Below are 11,861 nucleotides of genomic sequence, written 5' to 3'. Positions count from 1 at the left end.
TCCACTTGAATCCACTATCAAGGGTTTTTAGGGGTTATATAATCCAGCTCCTCCTTGTTATAGTCCCCTGTTAAAAATTAACCATCTGGCTTGGTGGAAGCTGCCTTCTAACTGTTTTTCATAACAGTGGCCTTTGTGCCAAATGTTGGTTCCCATGGAAATGATTTAAAACATGCACTGAAATCTGGGAATGACTGTGTTTTCTCCATCTAATTTCTTCCATTGTCTTCTAGGACACCAAAGTTCCTATTTTATTGAGAGTTACGTAATTGTCACCTGTTGGAGACACTGTCCGAATAGGGGCTGGGATGGGGGGGCATGAATCTATGTATCGATCTTCCAGTGTTCTCAGCGTTATATAATGATGGAGAAAACACATAGAACCAAATAGCATAAGTCTGTTAAATAATTAAGAGCTCTATAAACTGTTAATAAAACACCATATTTTATGAAAATGCTTCAGGGTAAATTGTAAAGATTTAAAAATCCTCTTAGTCTTGGAAGAATATTTGACTAGATCTATTAAGGTTAAAGAAACTGTTTTTATTGACCAAAATAGAATTACCAAACTGCCCTATGACACTTTGTCCCCCTCAGCTTTCTGGGTACCAGGTTTTAGTACCCTAGTGTCCCTCAGTACGCTAACCCTTTTCAACAGCTAGCTTTCCAGGCCAAGACGGGTGACTCCTGGAGGAGGGCACCAGAGTCTTTGGGACTCTTGAACCAGGATAACTTTTCAACACAAACTGGTGAAAGTCCCTGATAAGCTAATACAGACAGGTCACTTTCGAGAAAGTTACCGGAATGAAAAAAGCAAACATTTAAATGCTAATAGAAGGCGAAACGAATTCCCTTTTGTACGATTAAATGATCTGCAGAAGAAGAGGAGAAAACATGGAAGAGTACAGAGGGATAGACATGGCTTGTTATGGGAGTTAGCCCTGCTTCGGGTCGTTCGGGATGCACAAATGAGGGAGAGCGCTGCATCTGTGCAGAATTTAGGGGATAAGAACGAGCCTACACTTTCATTTGCCCTAAAAGTGAAAATTGTGTTTTGATAACAGTAACGACGTTCGCATTTTGATGCCTTACTCTGTTTGAGGTACCACGGTGGTGCAAACCTTACATACATGGACTTATTTAATCCTTGTACCAGACCCGTGAGGTCGGTAATATCACGGTCCCCAGATGACGACTAAGGAACCTGAAGCCCAGAGCGTTACAGATCTCTTGCCCACTGTCTCTTGTCCAGCTGCTGGTCCAGGTGGCAAAGTTGAATCTGGAGTCTAGGTGTTCTGCGCTACACCGCCCCTCATAGACCTCATATCTCTACGTGTACCCGTAGAGACCAGAACATGTTTCTTAACCGTCCTTAAGAGCGTACAACAGACACAACTTAACTTTCCTGTGATGGCTGAGAGGTGACTTCCTGTAAGAGGCCATCTGGACTAATCTCAACTTGCCCCTAATTCCTGTTTACCTCACCAGCACATGCCCAAATTGTCCCGACACTATCTGTGCGTGGCTTTTTGTACGTAATGTAATCCGACCCAACTGCACGTCCTTCCCTGACCTTCCAAGATGTTCTGTTGTGGCCTCTGAAACTCCTAGTCCTCAGCAGAACCCTGAATATCATTAACTTCTTTCGGTATTTCCTTCGTCTTTGTGGTCTAAGTAAATAAAATGTGTGTGTGTGTGTTTGCTGTATACTAGCAGAATTATAAATCTGTAGAAAGGTAAAGGAGCATAAAATTATTTTTAAGCCATAATCATCTGAGTATCAATAAAATCAATAATATATCAATATCCTCAGACTGATTTTTGGTGGGTTATTTGTTCATATGTTAAATAACCTAAGGGGTGCCTGGATGGCTCACTAGGTGAAGTGTCTGACTCTTGATCTTGACTCAGGTCATGATCTCAGGGTTCATTTCCTGGAACCGAGCCTTGCCTCAGGCTCTGTGCTGGCAGCATGGAGCCTGCTTGGGATTCTCTCCCTCTGTCCTCTCTCTCTCTTTGCCTCCATGCTCTCCCTCTCAAAATGAATTGTAATGAACATTAAAAAAATAATAACCTCCGACTGCTTCCCCCGCCCACTCCCAAGTTCTTGTATTTTCATTAAAAACAAAAGCCTTTTGGGGCGCCTGGGTGGCGCAGTCCCTTAAGCGTCCGACTTCAGCTCAGGTCACGATCTCGCGGTCCGTGAGTTCGAGCCCCGCGTCGGGCTCTGGGCTGACGGCTCGGAGCCTGGAGCCTGCTTCCGATTCTGTGTCTCCCTCTCTCTCTGCCCCTCCCCCATTCATGCTCTGTCTCTCTCTGTCTCAAAAATAAATAAACATTAAAAAAATTAAAAACAAAACAAAAAAAAACCAAAAGCCTTTTATGAAAATCTCCACCTCTAGTCCTCCTGTCTTGGGTATTAAATAATTTGTTCTAGATACTGTCATATTTACACAGAAAGATAAACACGTATGCATATTTATACATCTGTACATGAAAATGATCTATGCTATATGCAGTGTTCGGCTTCTGAATATATCATAGTTATAATTGTAAACTGAGTACATATAAATCTAACTTGTGTTTGCTTTAAAGCACTTCCATGGTATTATGTGGTTATACAATAGTTTATCTAATTTTTTAACGAACATTCATATCTTTCCTTTGTATTTTTATTTCCTTTTTTGCTCTTACAAGCTGCTATAGTGGGTATTACTGTAATGATATTTTTAATCCTCCCAATTTAATTTCTGAGGGATAAATTCCTAGAATTTGAAATATTAAGTCATAAAGTATTCACAGTTCTAGTTTTAAGAGATGCTGAAAAATTGCTTTCCACAAATTTGTACCAATTTACACTCCTCCACCCCCCCCCCCCCGACAAAAGTGAAAATGCTTGTTTCCTTACACTCTGACAATATTGGATGTTTTAAACCTTTCAGGAAAAGTTTGTGGGGTGTAAAATGATAGCTTTTCCTTGTATAACTTTTTTAATTAACTGTTAGTGAAGTTTACTGGCAATTTATATCTCACTCATTGTCCTGGCTAGGAACATGTCATACTCCACTGAGCCAAAGGTCGGAGGGTTAAATAAAAGGGTCTGTTTATAGCAGTGCCTGGGGTGGCTCAGTCGGCTGAGTATCTGACTCTTGATTTTGGCTCAGGTCATGATCTCCTGTTTTGTGAGATCCAGCCTTGCGTTGGGCTTTGCACTGACACTGTGGAGCCTGCTTGAGATTCTCTCTCTCTGCCCTTCCCTTGGTCTCCCTCCCTCCCCCCCTCCCTCCCTCCCTCTCTCTGTCTCTCTCTCAAAATAAACTTTTTTTTAAAAGGGTCTATTTATAAAGGTGAGTACTGTGTTTTAGGTAGTGTTTATCAAAGTTTTTAGACCCCAGACCACTTTATATTCTAAAAACTTTTGAGGACCTCAATGAACTTTTATCTGTGTCCATTATCTATCCATATTTAACATATTAGACTTTAAAATCAAGTATTTGCATGATCCTTGTTTCATTTAAGCCTTCAGAAACCCATTATGTTAATATATAAATATAATTTATGAAAAATAACTACATTTTGCAAACCATGATTACTGAGAAGAGTTGTATTGTTTTACAGCTTTACAGATCTTTTTTAATGTGTGGTTTAAGAGGGTATAGCTGCATATTTACTTGTGCATTCAGTCTGTTGTGGGAAAGGTAAGTAACAACATCCTTATGAATATAAATTTGGCTTCATATAGTCTCTTAACATGTTGTAGGGTCCCAGGGGTTCTTTGAACTACATTTTGAGTGTATCTAGTTTAAGGAAACCAGGGATAATGCAGTACCCCAGAGGGTAGTAACAACAGAGAGCTCTCAACCACAAGGAGGACTTAACATGTAAGAGTGGCCTAGGCTGTAGGGAGGAGTGCTCAACAGGACCTGTGATCTTTCATAGAGGGATGTAGCCGACCCATAGTAACCTGGCAAGGAGACGTCTTGGGAGGAAAATAAGCCTCTCTCATTTTGTTCTGACCTGCACCACTTCGAGTGCCTCTGTGTGCCAAACCCCACCAGAAGCTAGGGGCAATGGAAACCATTGACGTTAATCCACGCGGATCAACATACCTGGCTATAGAGCCGTAAAAAGAGCAGGAGTGGATAAGGGAGCACAAACAGGAGATACACATCCATTCCATTTTCCTTGTCGCCATATTGTCTTTTTATTGGATTATTTCTCTAGATTTATTTGTATTTGAACTTTGTGTGATAATGCATTTTATAAGTATGACTTGTTTTTATAATTTTATATGCTCGAACCCTTCATTTATTTTCCTTTTGGTTCCGTACCCTCTGTTCCAAATTTACATATGCGGAATTTTGGAAAAATTATTCCAATAATAATTTAAGTCTCTGGAATACATTTACTTGTATATGATAAACCAAGGTGTGTTTTATTTCAAAAATGTTTCAAGGTAATTTAATTAAAATTGCAGTTTCCATTTCAATTATAACTTTGTTATATGTCATATATTAATAGGTATTATAATAAAATTATAATGATACAGAAAAATTATCGTGCACATATAAGTGTATTTGTCAACTTGCTAACTTTGCTTAAATGGTAAAATATAGCCTCTACTGGAGGGGCTTACCCCTTTGGAAAGGGAAAGGGAGGACGGGGAGGTGGAATTTACATCCTTTAACGCATGAACTTGGTGAGCTGCAGATGCAAGGCATTGTTTTGCTGTCTTCTATGTCATCAGTTGGATTTTAGGAAGTTCAAGTTGACAGAGATAAGTCGCCTTCCCAAGACATCTGTATATGCTAGGAAAATACACACACACACACACACACACACACACACACACATATATATTATAGTAGAAAAATTACATATGCTCTACTTCTGAAATTATTTGTAGAAAGTTTATTTTGAGAGAGAGAGAGTGAGCACACAAGTTGGGGGAGGGGCAGAGAGAAGGAGAGAGAATCTCAAGCAGGCTTCACACCGTCAGCACAGACCCCGATGTGGGGCTTGAACTCCCGAAACGTGAGATCATGACCTAAGCCGAGATCAAGAGTTGGATGCGTAACTGACTGCAACACCCAGGTGCTCTACTTTTTAAGGAGGAGGAAACGGTGTTTCTGTATTACCTTGTCTGCTGGGCACAATTTTTTGAGAGACAAAATTGAAATATTTTAGAGCAGGATATGAGAAGAATGTTCAACGGAAAATGTATATGGAGACACAGGTCGAGGAAAAATAAAATCTGGGAAGCAGGATGGTGCAGTGAGAAATCCTGAATGGAGATGTGAACCCATAAAGCCAAGTAAACAGTTTTGAGGGAAGTAAAGAAGAGATGAGGGTAGCCTTGATTCCGTATGGTGTAAAATAAAGGGAGGAGTGAAATAAAAATTAGGAAGTTTGGCTCTGTGATCACTGCTAACTACCTTCACTGCATCTTGATAGAAACATCTGAAAAGTTGTATATTGCTCTCAACCAAGTTTTGGAGTGCAATTTGAGTTTGATTTTCCCTGTGTCACCATGCTGAAACAGGCTTTCTTTTTTTAATGTTTATTTCTTTATTTTGTGGGAGAGAGTGTGGGGGAGGGAGGGAGAGGGAGAGAGAGAATCCCAAGCAGGCTCCTCCCCACCAGCGCAGACTCAACATGGGGTTCAATCTCCTGAACCTTGAGATCATGACCTGAGCCAAGATCAAGAGTCGGTTGCTTAGCTGACTGAGCCAAGGCACCCAGGTGCCCAGAAACAGGCTTGAAAATGGGGAAGAGAATGTCCAGCTTTATCTGGATTATGCCCATGGCCCTTTGCTGATTTCATTGACATCCCTCACTTACTGCCAAAAGCTATTTTACCATAGATAAGGAAGACTTTAGTTAACATTAAAGGAGGACAATATTTGATATGAGGTACAAATCTACTAGATGTGTTACTTGTTCACTGTTGCAGGAAAATCAACAGAGTCGAAATGTGTCAAAGCGGTTGTGTTTTTAACGGATTCTCCTATTGGACTCTTTATCTCTCTTCATTCATTTAAAATTTTTTTAAATGTTTTTTATTTATTTTTAAGACAGAGACAGAGCATGAGTGGGGATGGGACAGAGAGAGAGGGAGACACAGAATGCGAAGCAGGCTCCAGGCTCTGAGCTGTCAGCACAGAGCCCGACGCGGGGCTCGAACTCACGAACCATGAGATCATGACCCGAGCCGAAGTCGGACGCTCAACTGACTGAGCCACCCAGGTGCCCCTATCTTTCCTCATTCAATGCAATCATGAGTTATATGCACTTGTACACGCATAATCTCATTTCCTTTTCACAATATTTAGGGTAACAGAGAAACTGTGTGTCTTTTTAATCATCATTTTACTGATGAAGAAAGTGAAGATAAGTAGTTTAGCGGCTTGACTCAAAGTGTTTTTAGAATCACCTGTTTGTGCATGTTGTGTGTGGTGCTTGTTCCATCCTTTATGTTTTTCTTTACCAATTGAAATCACTACTGGATTAATATGTGGAAAACTTTGGTCTAATGTAAGTCTCATCTTCATAGAGTATACTATCCTAAAATGTTTTGGTTTTTTTTTTGTGCATGGATGGAACCAATGATCTTCTGACTAGTTCTGTTTTAATTTTGACACCTGTGTTTTACAAAGCTCCAGGCAATATGCTTTCTCTTTCCTATTTGTTACCACAGCAATAATAATTTTTAGAATTCAATTTTCATGGGAAGATTGGTTTATTAATTTTAAATGGTGGGTGGCTGTAATAATAAAAATGAACCCATAAATTACTTTCTGATTCTAACTTATCAAGTGATATGATGTGGCATGATTTTAAATGCAAAATTTTGAATTAAGTAAATATAAAGATTGAACGTACAAAGGTCAGTAAGTGTTGGACTGGTATCGTTACATACGTGTATATACACAACATCAGGCAAGTACATTGATCTCATTTACTATATTCTCATTGCTACAGAGTTTCAAGTTTACATGTGTGTTTGGTATTGCCTAATGGCACTCGATAGTGACTAATAGTTGGAAGAAGAGAAGAATTTGCTTTCTTAGATTCATATGAAATCGTAGAGTTAGATTTTGTTAGAATTGTTTGAATTTACGTAGAACATTTGAACTTTCAAATATTTTTTAATGTTTATTTTTGAGAGAGAGAGAGACAGAGCATGAGCGGGGGAGGGGCAGAGAGAGAGGGAGACACAGAATCTGAAACAGGCTCCAGGCTCCGAGCGGTCAGCACAGAGCCCGACGCGGGGCTCGAACTCACAGACGGCAAGATCGTGACCTGAGCCGAAGCCGGACGCTCAACCGACGGAGCCACCCAGGCACCCCAAACATTTGAACTCTCAGATGAGAACATGATATTGAAACTTTGACTGCGGGCATGCTAGGTGTAACTAATGTCTAATGGATGTCTGGTGGTAGGTTGCTCTAACAAAAAAGAGGAGATTTCACAGGTGCTTATTACTTTTCTGTCTCCCTGTTGTCCTATCTGGAAAGTGCTTCTCACGATATCTTCATGCCCAAATATTGACCTCCATTAACCATTATTTTTTTCCAGGAGACCTTCTGTTGGTCCTGGGTGGAAGGAGATCTTCCCTCTTTTCACACCAGAACCGTTTTCTCTCTATCTCTCTTTGGGCACGTGCCATTTTGGTGTCTGTCATAGATGTGGTACTAGATTAGGAATTCCTAGAGGGTAGACTCTGCATTCAACTTCCCTTTCCACCCACCCCTCGTGTAGCTACACACAGAACATACTAGTTTTCTAGGGCTTCCGTAGCAAATTACTATAGACTTAGTAGATGAACGTAAAAGAAACTTCGTATCTGACAGTTACAGAGGTGAGAAGTCCAAAGTCCAGGTGTAAGCAGTACCACACACTCTCTGGAGCCCCTACGAGAGGATGTTTCCTTCCTCCCAGGTGTTCACGTGGCCTTCACCTCCTTGGGTCATTCTGTCTCAAAGTGCCCTTTCCTGCCTCCTGTAAGGATCCCAGTCATTGGATTGAGGGCTGATCCTACATCTAGGATGATGTCATCTCAAGATCCTTAATTATATCTATAAATACCCCTTTTCCAAATAAGGTCAAACTATACTTGCTGGGGATAGAATATGGACTTATTTGGGGGGCCACTGTTCAGCTCACTACACATAGTAAGCACTAGATGTTTTTTTTAAACACACATGGATATCATTTTGGGAAAAGAACACATTTTTTTTTAGGTATATTATGCTCAGCTTTATGAGTTACAACAAACATTATGCTTAGTACAATACTCCTTTATTATTTCAAAGCGTCGTGGATCAGGAGTCTGGAACAATTTGCCTAGGTCCCCTGCTAAGGGTTTGCAGTGAAGGTCTTGGCTAGGGCTGGGGGTCTCAGATAAGGTTCCGGGTTCTCTCCCCCATGCTCATGTGGTTGTGGGCACAATGCACTTTCTTGCTGCTGTAAAACTCATGGGTATGGTGCTGGAAGTCAGCAGAAGAGCATCTATGACATAAGGGAAAGCCTAGACCCTTTTCGAAGGGCTTCCACCTGTTAAATCAGGCCCATTTAGGACTATATCCTCTTTTGCTTTCAGTTTTTAAGAAAATTTAATTCCAGTATAGTTAACATACAGCATTAGTTTCAGGTGTACAACATAGTGATTAAACACTTCTTTACGTGACTTAGTGCTCATGATGTTGAGCGTACTCTTAATCCCCTTAAACTCTTTCACCCATCTCCCCATGTACCACCCCTCTGTTAACCATGTTTGTTCTCTGTAGGTTTTGTTTGGTCTGTTTTTTTCTTTGTTCGTTCGTTTTGTCTCTTAAATTCCACACGTGAGTAAAATCCTATGGTATTTGTCTCTCTCTGATGTGTTTCGCTTAGTATTATACTCTCCAGATCCATCCATGTTGTTGCAAATTGCAAGATTTCATTCTTTTTTATGGTTCTGTAATCTTTCATTGTGTGCATATATACATACGTACACACACAAACACACACAACATCTTGTTTATCCATTCATCTGTTAATGGACACTTGGGCTGTTTCCATAATTCAGCTATTGTAAATAACAATGCAATGTACATAGAGGTGCATATCTCTTTTTGAATAAGTGTTTTTGTGTTCTTTGGGTAAATACCCGGTAGCGGAATTACTGCATCAGATGGTAGTTCTCTTTTTAATTTTGGGGGGAACCTCCTTCCTGTTTTCCACAGTGGCTGCACCAGTTTGCATTCCCACCAAGAGTGCAAGAGGGTTCCTTTTTCTCCGTATCCTGGCCAACACTTGTTGTTTCTTATGTGGTGTTTTCATGAGAGAGAGAGCTTGCAAGCTAGGGAGAGGGGTATAGGGAGAGATAGAATCTTTAAGCAGGCTCCATGCTGACATGGGTCTCAAACCCACGACCCTGGGATCATGATCTGAGCTGAAATTAAGAGTCTGGCGCTCAACCTACTGAGCCACCCAGGTGCCTTTCTTTTGTTTTTGACTATAGCCATACTGACAGGTGTGAGATGATATTGTGGTTTTGATTTGCATTTCCCTGGTAATGAGTGGTGTTGAGCATCTTTTCATGTGTCTATTGGCCATCTGTAGGTTTTCTTTGGAGAAATGTCCATGTCTTCTATTTGTTTAATTGAATTATTTGTGGGGTCTTTTTTTTTTTTGGTGTTGAGTTGTAGAAGTTCTTTATATTTTGGATACTAACCCTCTATCAAGATATCTCTTTATGAAATATCTTCTCCCATTCAGTAGGTTGCCTTTTAGCTTTGTTGATTGTTTCCTTTTCTTTCCTTCTTTTTTTTTCACAATTTTTTTAATGTGTATTTTTGAGAGAGAGAGCACTAGCAGGAGAGGGGTCGGGAGAGAGGGCGACAGAGGATCCAAAGCAGGCTCCACACTGACAGCAGAGAGCCCGATGCAGGGCTCAAATTGACAAACCGTGAGATCATGACCAGAGTTGAAGTTGGATGCTTAACTGACCGAGTCACCCAGATTTTTTCCTTTTCTCTGTAGAAGCTTTTTATTTTGATTTGTCCCAGTAGTTTGTTTTTGCTTTTATTTCCCTTTCCTCTTGCTTTTATTTCCCTTGCCTCAGGAGACCTATCTAGAAGAATACTGCAATGGCCAGTGTCAGAGAACTTCCTGCCTATGTTCTCTTCTAGGATTCTTATGATTTCAGGTCTCACGTTTAGGTTTTTAATCCATTTTGAGTTTATTTTTGTGTATGGTATAAGAACGTGGTTTACTTTCATTCTTTTGCATGTAGCTGTCCAGGTTTTCTAACACCATTTGTTGAAGAGACTTTTTCCCGTTGCATACTTTTTAAATGTTTATTTAGAGAGAATGCATGTGCAGGGGGAGGGGCAGAGAGAGAGGGGGAGAGAGAGAATCCCAAGTAGGCTCTGTACTGTCAGCACAGGGCCCGATGCAGGGATCGATCCCAGGAGCCAAACTTGGGAGATCATGACCTGATCAGAGATCAGGAGTTGGGCGTTTGGGGCACCTGAGTGGCTTAGCCGGTTAAGCGTCTGACTTTGGCTAAGGTCATGATCTCGTGGTTCATGAGTTCAAGCCCCGCATCAGGCTGTGTGCTGACGGCTCGGAGCCTAGAGCCTGCTTTGAATTCTCTGACTCCCTCTCTTTCTGCCCCTCCCCTGCTTGCACTCTGTGTATTTCTCTCTTAAAAAAAAACACTAAAAAAAAAAAAAAAAAAAAAAAGAGTTGGGCGCTTAACCAACTGAGCCACCCAGGCGCCCACTATTGCATATTCTTGCCTCTTTTGTTGAAGATGAATTGACCATATAACCATGGGTTTACTTGTGGGCCCTCTATTCCTTTGATGTGTGTGTCTGTTTATGTGCCAGTATTAAACTGTTTTGACTGCTAAAAGTTTGTAGTGTATCTTGAAGTCTGGAATTGTGACACCTCCAGCTTTACTGTTATTTTTCTTATTCCCAATCACTCTGACTGTCTGGGGGTCTTTTGGTGGTTACATTCAAATCATAGGATTGTTTGTTCTAGTTCTGTGACAAATGCTGTTGGTATTTTAATAGAGATGGCATTCAATGTGGAGTTGGCTTTGGATAGTATTGACATTTTAGCGACATTCTTCCAGTTCATGAGCATGGAATATCATTCCGTTTGTTTGTGGTACCTTCGGTTTCTTCCATCAGTGTTTTATAGTTTTCAGAGTATAGGTCTTTCGCCTTGGTTGTTTGATTTTTGGTGCGATGATAAGTGGGCAAGATGGGATTGTTTTATTAATTTCTCTTTCTGCTACTTAATTCTTAGTGTATAGAAATGCGACAGATTTGTGTATATTGATTTTGTACCCTGCAGCCTTACTGAATTTATTTATCAGTTCTGGTAGTTTTTTGGTGGAGTCTTGAGAGAGTTTTGTGTATAGAGTATCATGACATTTGCAAATAGTGACAGTTTTATTTATTTATTTTTTTTAGGAGTTTATAATTTTATTGAACATTTTTGAAATTTTTGTTTGTTTATTTATTTATTTAAAATGGACGTCCAAGTTAGTTAGCATATAGTGCAGCGATGATTTCAGGGGTAGATTCTTTGATGCCCCTTCAGGTTTACTTCTTCCTTACCAATTTGGAGGCCTTTTATTTCTTTGTGTTGTCTGATTGCTGTGGCCAGAACTTCTAGTACCGTGTTGAATAAAAGTGGGTGAGAGTGGACATCCTGGTCTCATTGCTGACCTTAAAGGGAAGCTCTCAGTTTTTCCCCATTCGGTATAATGCTAGTTGTGGGCTTTTACTCATAAAAGATCTTTATTATCTTGAGGTATGTGCCCTGCAAACCTGTTTTTTGAGGGTTTTTTTTTTTATCAT

This window comes from Panthera uncia, chromosome X (assembly GCF_023721935.1).
Source record: "Panthera uncia isolate 11264 chromosome X, Puncia_PCG_1.0, whole genome shotgun sequence".
Taxonomy (NCBI): Eukaryota; Metazoa; Chordata; class Mammalia; order Carnivora; family Felidae; genus Panthera; species Panthera uncia.
Note: the sequence above shows the minus strand (reverse complement) of the source record.